We start from the raw sequence: 12450 nt of genomic DNA, 5'->3' as shown, positions 1-12450 counted from the left end.
TGGATGAGTTTTGTATTCACCTCAGTGAGGTGATTGGGATCATTTAAACACTAATGAGTTCCTCCATTTAGAGCCCTCTATCCATCTGAGATTGCTTCAGTTCCCCAATTTACTCCACTCTGCTGTCTCGCTATTTCTCTCCACTCTACCCACTTGTGCACTCCTCCTGCTAAGCAAGGGCTCCTCATGCTGCCTGACTCCCTCCTTCCTTCTGAACCCCGATGCCAAAATCCCCTTCTACTGCCCAGTTCCATCCCTCCCTCCCAAGTAATTATTAATTGAAAATGTACAAATACTCTTAATCTAATCCACTTCCAGGGCATCAACCTTTTAGTGAACACACAGAGCTTCCTATGTTCCTATGGGGCTTTTCTTCTTGGAATGTATTGGAGACATTTTTTTTTAATTTAGAGAGCGGAGAAAGCTACTAGGGGAGAGGCTGCTCTAAATTTGATTTTGACAAATAGGGAGGAACTGGTTTTGAATTTGAAAGTGGAAGACAGCTTGGGTGGAAGTGATAATGAAATGGTGGAGTTCATGATTCTAAGGAGTGGTAGGAGGGAGAACAGCAAAACAAAGACAATGGATTTCAAGAAGGCAGACTTTAGCAAACTCAGGGAGTTGGTAGGTAAGATCCCCTTGGAAGTTTTTCTAAGGGGAAAAACAATTGAAGACAGTTGGCAGTTTTTCAGAGACATTATTAAGGGCACAAAGCAAACTATCCCACTGTGTAGGAAAGATCGGAAGTATGGCAAGAAACCATCCTGGCTTAACCAGGAATTCTTCAATGACCTAAAAATCAAAAGAGAGTACTACAAAAAGTGAACTTGAGGTCAAATTACAAAGGATGAATATAAACAAATAATGTAAGTATGTAGGGACAAAGTTAGAAAGGCCAAGGCACAAAATAAGATCAAACTAGCTAGAGACATAAAGAGTAACAAGAAAACATTCTAGAAATACATTAGAACAAGAGGAAGATCAAGGACTGGAGCATTACTCAATGGTGGTGGTGGTGGTGGTGGGAACAATAACAAAAAATGTGGAAATGACAGAGGTGCTTAATGACTTCTTTGTTTCAGTTTCCAGCAAGAAGACTAGTAGTGACTGGATGTCTAACATAGTGAATGCCAGTGAAAATGAGGTAGGTCAGAGTCTAAAATATGGAAAGAACAAGTCAAAAATTACTTAGACAAGTTAGATATCTTCAAGTCACCAGGGTCTGATGAAATGCATCCTAGAATACTCAAGGAACTGACTGAGGACATATCTGAGCCATTAGCAATTAACTTTGAAAAACCATGGAAGATGGGAGAGATTCCAGAAGATTGGAAAAGGGGCATATATAGTGCCAATGTGAAAAAGGGAAATAAGAACAACCCATGGAATTACAAACCAGACAGCTTAACTTCTATACCCGGAAAGATTATGGAGCAAATAATTAAATAATCAATTTGCAAACATCTAGAAGATAATAAGGTGATAAGTAATGGTCAGCATGGATTCGTCAAGAACAAATCATATCAAACAAACCTGATATCTTTCTTTGACAAGGTGACAAGCCTTGTGAATAGGGGGGAAGTGGTAGATGTAGAATATCTTGACTTTAGTAAAGCTTTTGATGCTGTCTTGCATGACCTTCTCATAAACAAACTAGGGAAATGCAACCTAGATGGAGCTACTATTAGGTGGGTGCATAAATGGTTGGAAAACCATTCCCAGAGAGTAGTTATCAATGGTTCACAGTCGTGCTGGAAGGGCATACCAAGGGGTCCTGCAGGGATCAGTTCTTGGACTGGTTCTGTTCAACACCTTCATCAATGATTTAGATAATGACATAGAGAGCACACTTATAAAATTTGTAGAGGGGGTTGCAAGTGCTTTGGAGGATAGGATTATAATTCAAAATGATCTCTAAAAACTGGAGAAATTTTTTGAAGTAAATAGGATGAAATTCAATAGGACAAATGCAAAGTACTCCACTTAGGAAGGAACAATCAGTTGAACACAAACAAAATGGGAAATGATTGCCTAGGAAGGAGTTCTACAGAAAGGGATCAGGGGGTCATAATGGACCACAAGCTATATGTGAGTCAACAGTGTAACACTGCTGCAAAAAAGGTGAATCATTCTGGGATGTATTGGCAGGAGTGTTGTAAGCAAGACATGAGAAGTAATTCTTTCGCCCTACTCCATGCTGATTAGGCCTCAACTGAAGTATTGTATCCAGTTCTAGGCTCCACATTTCAGGAAAGATGTGGACAAATTGGAGAAAGTCCAGAGAAGAGCAACACAAATGATTAAAGGTCTAGGAAATGTGACCTATGAGGGAAGATTGAAGAAAAATGGGTTTGTTTAGTCTGGAAAAGAGAAGACTGAGAGGGGTCATGATAACAGTTTTCAAGTACATAAATGGTTGTTACAAGAAGGAGGGGAAAGAATTGTTCTTCTTAATCTCTGAGGGGCTTAAATTGCAGCAAGGGAGGTTTAGGTTGGACATTAGAAAAAACTTCCCAACTGTCAGGGTGGTTAAGTATTGGAATAAATTGCGTAGGGAGGTTGTGGAATCTCCATCATTGGAGATTTTTAAGAGCAGGTTAGGCAAACACCTGTCAGGGATGGTCTAGATAATACTTATAGATTCATAGATACTAAGGTCAGAAGGGACCATTCTGATCACCTAGTCCGACCTGCTGCACAGCGCAGGCCACAGAATCTCACCCACCCACTCCTATGAAAAACCTCACCTATGTCTGAGATATTGAAGTCCTTAAATCATGGTTTAAAGACTTCAAGGAGCAGAGAAGCCTCCGTCAAGTCAACCATGCCCCATGCTACAGAGGAAGGCGAAAAACCTCCAGGGCCTCTCCAATCTGCCCTGGAGGAAAATTCCTTCCCGACCCCAAATATGGCAATCAGCTAAACCCTGAGCATATGGGCAAGATTCACCAGCCAGATACTACAGAAAATTATTTCCTGGGTAACTCAGATCCCATCCATCTAACATCCCATCTCAGGGGATTAGTCCTATTTACCCTGAATATTTAAAGATCAATTACTTACCAAAATCCCATTATCCCATCATACCATCTCCTCCATAATCTTATCAAGTAGAATCTTAAAACCAGATAGATCTTTTGACCCCACTGCTTCCCTTGGAAGGCTATTCCAAAACTTCACTCCTCTGATGGTTAAAAACCTTCGTCTGATTTCAAGTCTAAACTTCTTGGTGGCCAGTTTATACCCATTTGTTCTTGTGTCCACATTGATGCTGAGCTTAAATAATTCCTCTCCCTCTCCTTTATTTATCCCTCTGATATATTTATAGAGAGCAATCATATCTCCCCTCAACCTTCTTTTAGTTAGGCTAAACAAGCCCAGCTCCTTAAGTCTCCTTTCATAAGACAAGTTTTCCATTCCTCGGATCATCCTAGTAGCCCTTCTCTGTACCTGCTCCAGTTTGAATTCATCCTTTTTCAACATGGGAGACCAGAACTGCACACAGTATTCTAGGTGAGGTCTCACCAGTGCCTTGTATAATGGTACTAAAACCTCCTTATCCCTACTGGAAATGCCTCTCCTGATGCATCCCAAAACCGCATTAGCTTTTTTCACAGCCATATCACATTGGCAGCTCATAGTCATCCTATGATCAACCAATACTCCAAGGTCCTTCTCCTCTTCCGGTTACTTCTAACTGATGCGTCCCCAACTTATAACTAAAATTCTTGTTATTAATCCCTAAATGCATAACCTTACACTTCTCACTATTAAATTTCATCCTATTACTATTACTCCAGTTTACAAGGTCATCCAGATCCTCCTGTATAATATCCCGATCCTTCTCCGAATTGGCAATACCTCCCAGCTTTGTATCATCTGCAAACTTTATTAGCACACTCCCACTTTTTGTGCCAAGGTCAGTAATAAAAAGATTAAATAAGATTGGTCCCAAAACCGATCCCTGAGGAACTCCACTGGTAACCTCCCTCCAACAGTTCGCCTTTCAGTAGGACCCGTTGCAGTCTCCCCTTTAACCAATTCCTTATCCACCTCTTGATGTTCATATTGATCCCCATCTTCTCCAATTTAACTAATAATTCCCCATGTGGCACGGTATCAAATGCCTTACTGAAATCTAGGTAAATTAGATCCACTGCATTTCCTTTATCTAAAAAATCTGTTACTTTTTCAAAAAAGGAGATTAGGTTGGTTTGGCACGATCTACCTTTTGTAAAACCATGTTGTATTTTGTCCCATTTACCATTGACTTCAATGTCCTTAACTAATTTCTCCTTCAAAATTTTTTCCAGGACCTTGCATACTACAGATGTCAAACTAACTGGCCTGTAGTTACCCGGATCACTTTTTTTTCCTTTCTTAAAAATAGGAACTATATTAGCAATTCTCCAATCATTCGGTACTACTCCTGAGTTTACAGATTTATTAAAAATTCTTGCTAATGGGCTTGCAATTTCAGGTGCCAATTCCTTTAATATTCTTGGATGAAGATTATCTGGGCCCCCCGATTTAGTCCCATTAAGCTGTTTCAGTTTCAGGACTACTTAGTCCTGTCATGACTGCAAGGGACTGAACTAGATGACCTCTCAAGGTCTCTTCGAGTCCTATGAGTCTATGATTATTTTCCTCTGTCATCTGGATTTCAGAGAAAAATGTCATTTTCAAGATGGATTTTTTAATTTATCTGGGTTGATTGAGTGCTAACTTACAGGTTAAGTCACATGGTGTTTCTTCAGCATTTCCAGTTGGCTGAGCCTAACCTATCAGAAGGCTCAGCTGCAAACATATTTCATTGTTTTTTCATTCCTGTGTTTAAAGAAGAAGGTAGGTCCCTAAATGAAACTCTAGAGAAGAGCAGGCCAGCCATTTCCCAAAACTGACAGGCAGATGTAGCAACCTCCCTCCCTGAGCAAAAAACTCCATGTAAGGGGATGGGGACATTGTCAGGAGAGGATGTACAGCAGAATCTGCTGGATGCAGAAGAATACTGTTAGGAGATGATGTTCTTGAGGGCTCTCCATAGGTCTGGATCGGTTTTGCATTCATCCCAGTGACGTGATTGGGATCATTTAAATGCTAATGGTTTCTTTCACTCAATTTTTTTTAAAGCAATTAAATGCACTATTAAAATCACAATGTTAGGAATTGTCAAAGTCAAAGTTGTAACAGCAGTGTTCATTCTCCTATGTTGCAAACATGTAGGCCCTAATTCTTTTGTACCCCATTGAAGTCAATGATGTCACTCCTGATGTACATTGGGGTGACCACAGGCCTGAGTATTTTTATTTATTTATTTGTTTGTTTATAGGTGTTTTTTTTCTGTTTTATAGCCAGACTGTATCTAGTCCTAGCCTGAATAAGTAGGGAGGAAGGGGGAAAGTCTCAAGGCTGGCCATGCACAGCCTCTGCACTTTGAAGGAGGAGTGCATAGATTGCTCCTTCCTAGTGCTCCAGGGAAAGCAAAGAGGGCAGGAAGTTGGATCATAGCACACACATTCTGCCCCCTGTGGAGCTGTCTGGAGCAGAGGCTATGCCTTCCAAAAGGAACCTATGCTCCAAGGCACAATGCAGGGGTGCTGAAATAATTTGTATAGTGGGAGTGCTGAGAGCCATTGACCCAAACTGATAAACCCTTAATATGATGGAAACCACTTTAAGCCAGGGAGTGCAGCAGCATCCCCAGCACCCCTAGTTTCAGCATCTATGGCACAATGGCTTCTAATTGTCCTACTAGACTAGTGAAGCTGCATAGGCTGTAGCTAACGGCCACCATAAAGGCCAATATAAACAAGAATGAAAAAGTATTACAAATTTACAGTTAAATAAATAAACTTGTCCCACTATCTGACATCATCTGTTTGAGGTGTGCTACTTTTCCAGTTGTTATACTGGTGTCAGAGTGTGACTGTGTGCTACTAACACCATAAGAAGGTCATTTAGCACATGCACACAGGCACTGCAATTCACTGGACTTAATTAACTCTTGGTGTAGGAAGTGATATATTGAAAATAGTAATATTTTTGCTAAAGAATAGAACTGGGCCCTTTTAAGTAATTAGAGGGGGTATTATGAATTAGAGTAATAAAAACAAGGAGAGGAAGTAAATTGTACTGGACTGGGGCTGATTCTTCTCTCACTTACACTGGTGCAAACAAGGAGCAACTCCACTGAATTCAGTGGAGTTAAACTGGTGTCAAATTGTATTAAAAGGAGCTCAGAATCATGCACGACTTCAGGCAAGGAGTGGGAAGTGAAGAGGGAAAGTGCTAGTGACTGAAGAGGAATAAATCTCTTTGCTGCTTGAACTCTGTCTAGCCTATTCAGTTCGAGTAGTACTCCAGTGGAAAAGGGAGAGCGCTTGCCATACAGAATTTAATCCTCCTGAAAGCCTGAAATCAAAACTCCTGCCAGGCACTGGACAATAATGGTTGGTATGTCATGTCCTGAATTACAGATGGATATTCAAAATACTATCCAGCACATCATCCAACACAATATGTGTTCATTCCTAACAGTTAATTCACTTTAAAAATCGCCCTAATTAATTAAGTTATCAGTAGCACGTGATATGCTGATAGTGAATGAAATGCAGAACGCTCTCAGGCCAAGACTCCATGGTTCTGCTTCTCTTCTCATTTACACCAGTATAAGCTAGGAACAATATCATGGAAGTCAATGGCATTAAATCAGCGGCTGTGCAGGTCCTCTTATGTCCTGCCACCCCTTCCTATGGGAGGGCTGTACAAGTATCCTGAATAAGTAGCTTAAGGCCCAGTCCTGCACTGTGATTCATGTGGACAGGCTGTTTTGCCTACAGGAGCCCTAGTGAAGTCAATGACAAGTGCCCAAGTCTATCAAGTGAATCACAATGATGGATTAGTGCTTTAGTATGCTCTGAAGAGAAGTTGCAGAGGTGTTCTGTGGCCTGAAGGAGCATTTCTCTGTCTGTGTCCCCCCGTCACATACTGACTTTATACGGTTTAACAGTTTAATTAATCACTGGAATAACTTAAATGAAGATGTGGTGGATTTTCTATCATCTGAAGTTTTTAAATCAAGACTGGATATCTTTCTAAATGACGTGTGGTAGCTCACACAGCAGTTGTGGGTTTTATGCATAGTTTACTAGGTAAGGTTCTATGACCTGTGTTATGAATGCTAGTCACATTGGTCCCTTCTGGCCTTAAGATGTATGCATCTACTCAGCACCTACCTTAGATACTCAGGCAGGGTGGTAAACTGTGGCTCTTGGCCTAGAGCCACCATGGACTTACATATTTCATTACTGAGCATGGCAAGCCCTAACTTTTAGGCACTTAGCCACCCAGTGGAATCAGCAAAGCCTGAATTACGCACCTCCCGATACAATGTCTGGGGAGAGAAAAGCACCTAAGAATGGAATCCACAAAAGCCAGCATGCTAAACAAGGAGCTGCCCAATCTAGCCAATAGCAGATACTGATTGCAGAGTGTGTTTTAAGCCCTGCTTCTCTCAGTGAGTCAGGTGTCTAAATCCAGGCTGAAGGGAGGCACCTGTCTCTTGGATCCATAGCTAGGAATGATCTCCCACAGTTAGGGAGTGAAGCTGTTTCTCACAAGAATAGCAGTGGCACATCCCTCTCTCCACCCAAGATGGCTTTGAGGGAGGAAGCAGTCTCCCTTATAATATTTAGATCATTTGGTGGGATGTGGAAGATCCCAGTCCAATTCCACCTCCATCTAATGATTTCACCCCTCCCAGGTGAGTGCCCTATCTACTAGCCTATTGGATATTATGATGTGCAACTCAACCTCTTCTATTGAAGCCATTCCATTTTGTATTAAATATTTAAATAGTCATTGAGCTAGAGAGAGAGTGAGAATGATTCTGTAATCATCAGAGGCTGTGGACCTCTTCTGAGAGGTGGGAACCCCTTGTTCAAATCCCTTTTCCTCATCAGGCAGAAAGGGGAATAGAACAGACTAGTAGTCTTCCACATCCTAGCTGAGTTCCCTTATCACTGGGAGAAATGCTATGACGGAATCTTTCTTCTTGCCCCTTTCTTGCCCCAAAATCCCCTGCCATTTTGTGTGGAGTTTAGCATGCTAGGACCACACCTATTGGACATTACCTCCCCCCCATCCTTACTTGACTTGAGGATCCTGCTGGGGCTTAAGTGTGAGATAGACATCCAGGCATCTGCCTGATGCAGGGGTGTGCAAGGGCAGAAATTTGGCACCTAGGGGACTTTTACAGATATTTACAGAGATATAGGTGCTTACAGGGCTAAATGGCACCTGAGTAGGGGGCGCTGTAGATCGTACTAGTGCCTAAATCTGGGACTTAGGTGCCTATGGCCCTTTGTGCATCTGGACCTTTTGCCTTAGTTTCATTTTGGTTATACCCACCCAATCCCCTTAAAATCAATGGGGTGTCTTGGCTGTAACTAATGGCAGAATTTGACCTTTTACTACCCTTCCCTTTTTGGCATGGCATAATTGACATATTAATGTAGATCTTATCCAATTCTAAATTCTGTGGTTCATTGGCCTGATTCTTCACTTTTTCACACTTTGTGCAACGAGGGTATACATGCCACCAGACCAGAGAGGTTGTATTTTGCAGCTGAGTGACTACACATGATCCAAGGCTATGAAAAATCAGTTCCTTAATATTAGTTTATGAATAACATCCAAAGCACTTGATATGTTTGGTTTTATTATTAAATAAGAAGGCTTTTATATCTTTAAGGAATTAAAAAAAGATCCAATCAGCATTCACATGTCTATGTTAAAAATTTGTCCATTTCCTTTATAACATCTATTTTCCAAGGGTTTATTGCTTGGTGATTAAAATTACTCTACACTGAAATATATCATGGCATAAAAAAATTTCAGCCCAGGTTCAATTTTGAAACAACACCACCACCACCACCGCCTATTTCTAAGTTATATGTGTATAGACAAAAATAATAATGTACCATTTGGAAAGGGAAGGAAGCATGACACGTATCTATATCTGTGCACCAGAGAGGTTTACCATTTGCTGATGCACTTTTGTATCTGTATTGAGCACATCAAGAGTAGCTTTCTTTCCTCAGCTGAAATTTTACAGACCACATTGTAAAGGATCACTGCCTTTGGATATCTGTGGGGTGAAAGTAATAAGAATGAGGTTTATTGATGTACAGATATACTTTACTTGTAAATGTGGCTAATTTTATTCCATTAAAATGTCACAGGGAGTTTTAGCATGCAGACTAATAGTGACCATATGTGGCAACTTGATTCATAAATATAAACTCTAATAGCTCCATTCTGCCAACAACAAATTAAAAGTGTTGGTGTCTGATCAAGTCTGAATTCATCCAGTGTTTTGGCAGGCTCAAATTTTTAAGTACTGCTTATTCCATATGTTCATTTGGTAAACATCTGAGGAAGGTAACTAGCAGAAACCTCAGGTGTAATTTAAAATAGCATTTAAAATAATTATGTAACCTAAGTAGCATTTAAGGCATGGTTATTTATCCTATGTGTGTGGGCACCTCTTAAATAGATTTCATGTTAGACTGGATTTTGGAATTGGATTTCTTTTTTGGACAGAAGTCTGCAATCAAATCATTTTACCATCTAGTTTTAATTAAATTTATACCATGAGAGACAGTGGTTTTTTTTTTTTTTTATTCCCCGGATTTGTTTAAAATGAATATGGAAACCTAACAAACAGCCCCATGAAACTGCCATTGTTTTCAATGGGAGCAGGAGAAGGTCCAGAATCTGCATGCATGTTAAATGATCCGCAAACTAAGGCCCTGCTCTTGCAAAGAAATCTATGTGGATAGACCTCTGCACCCTTGAGAAGCCCCATTGACTTCAGTGGCAGGCACATAGCAAGCTTGTCCACGCTTGGGACCTTACAGGATCAGTGCCTGAAGTACTGATATAAAACTGTAGGACAACAACATTCTCAGACAGGCATGTTAGAAAATCAATCAGAATTTAAGAAACAACTTTTTTCCCCTATTTTAGCAATTCAGCTCATCCTCTTCTAAAGTTTTTAAATGAATTATTATTACCAATTCTCAATTAAAATCAATCATTTGTTAAGAAATAATGGTGCTAGATTTTTTTTTTACTACTAGTATTATTATCTTTTTAATATTGGAATTATTATAGCTTCCTCTAAAGGTAATTTCCCTAACTGCTGGTAATGACCAGTTTTCAGAAGCCGTCATTTAATTGCACCTTTCTTGTTCTCTTCTTTGCATCCACCTGCTTTTAATGATAGAGTGTATACTGCTTTGAAATGAGCCCTCCTGCTCAATGTATAATCAAAGCAGGATGACTAAAAGTAGCTTCAGGGCTTCCAGTAGTTTACTGTGCTTGTATTGGGTACTTCTAAGAAAGATCAGGCTATATTTGGAAAACAATTGATGTGGTTTCCTGTTGTACTTCATCACTAGTGAATTTATGGTACATTTCTCTCTTAACTGTGCACATCATCATGTCTGTTAATTTGTACCACAACATAAGCATTCCTTTCTAGGCAGAGCTATGTCAGTTTTTCTCTGAACTTCAATTATTTCAGTAAAAAAACCTGCGGCCCGATTCAGCAAAGCATGTGAACATGTGCTCAAGTCTTATTACTTTCAGGAGGGTTTAAGAACATGTTTAAGTGCTTTGCTGAATTGAGGTCTTTGTTGAAATCACATGGTCTCTTTAGAAACTGCTCAGACTGATAGCCATGCTGTTGTTTCCGGGATAACAAGACTATGGCCGGGCCTACACTAGAAAATTAGGTCGGCATAACTATGTCACTTAGGTGTGTGAAAAATCCACACCAAGAAGTGATATAATTAAACTGACCTAATCCCCAGTGTAGACAGCTCCCATTGAGCTAGCTACCACCTCTTGAAGTGGCGCATTACCTATGGCAAATACCTCCCATCGGCATAGGTAACATCTTCACTGAAGCGCTACCTCAGCACAGCTGCAGCAATGCCACTATGCTGATCTAGTAGTTTATGTGTTTTGAAAGGGTCAGGCCAGATGGCTACAGGAGAGTGATCCTATTAGGATCCGGGAAGTGGGATACAGGAGAGTGATCCTATTGGGATCCACTACTAAAGGATCCCACTGCAGCCGAAGAGGGGGATCCACAGGACCTGGAAACCAAATAAACAACTAATGAAACAACAGGGACTAGAGTGCAATCAAAGGGTCAAATGGAGGAAACCAGACTGGGATACCGAGCAGAGAACCCTGGACAGCACCCACTGCTTCTTGAAGGCATCAAGGGAGTCAGTGGACACTGCCCAGAGGAACTCTGCCCAGATACGTGAACGGTTGAGTCCATGGGACAGGGGCCTGATAAAAAGGTTCAGCGGGCTTAGGGTGGAGGGTGGTGATGCGTGCCCTCGTTCAGGGCACGGTCGAGGAAAACCCGAGCAGCGGGTGGCAAAGCAGCCCTTACCTCCTGAAGTACATGCCAGGGAGTACGAGGCCTAGAGATCCCCATGCGCTGAGCGAGAGTAAGGGGATCCAGCCAGTCTCCCCGGTCACAGTCCAGGAGGTCTCTGAATCATGTGACTTCTGCCAAGACCAACCTCTGGCGCACCGAGCGGGACTCCGCCTCCTGCACATGGAGCTGAGGGTTGTATAGCAGGGGCTTCGCAAGGAGATCAGGCCCCACGGTGGCCGCTATGGACCTGGTCGCTGAGAACAGTTTCCAGGTCTGGAGGAAGTCCTGGTAGAAGACCGGCAGCCCAGAGAGGTCTCAAGGAAGTCCTCTCGGATGGAGATAAAAGAGCTGCCAGTAATATCGGAGCCCTTGGAAGTGGAACAGAAAGGCGTGCGCCAGTACGCTCTATGCTGGACTACCTGCACTATAAAGGAGCCTCTGCAGGGCCTGGAGGCGGAAGACGTGGACCTGAGTGTGCAGACACTTCAGGCTCTGCCCCCCCCTCCTCCAGGGGTAGATGGAGAACCTCTGCAGAGACCCAGTTCAGTCCCGATCAGAAGAACTCCAGAATCAAGGTCCGGAGGTTGGCCAGGAAACCCGGGCTGGGACCAGGGTGTTGAGCTGGTACCAGAGCATGGACAGGACTAGTTGATTAAGCACCAGCGCTCTCCCTCGAAGGGAGAGGCACCAGAGTAGTCCTGTCCATTTCTGGAGCCGCTCTATCAGCCTGCCCTCTAAATCATGCCAGTTCTCCAGCAGAGATGGATGCGTGGCAGAAAGGTAAACGCCTAGATAGGGCGGCAGACCCGCGCTCCACCAGATGGCCTGAAGTGCGGATGGAAGGGCGCTCACTTGCCACCCATCCCTAACCACCAGGCCAGAGCTCTTGACCCAGTTGATCTGATCGGAGGAGGCCGCCGAGTACAGAGTCTGGCAAGCCTCCACCCTCACCAAGTCGCCCAGGTCCTGGACCATGAGGAGCATATTTT

This window comes from Dermochelys coriacea, chromosome 1 (assembly GCF_009764565.3).
Source record: "Dermochelys coriacea isolate rDerCor1 chromosome 1, rDerCor1.pri.v4, whole genome shotgun sequence".
Classification (NCBI taxonomy): domain Eukaryota; kingdom Metazoa; phylum Chordata; order Testudines; family Dermochelyidae; genus Dermochelys; species Dermochelys coriacea.
This window is presented reverse-complemented; position numbering follows the sequence as displayed.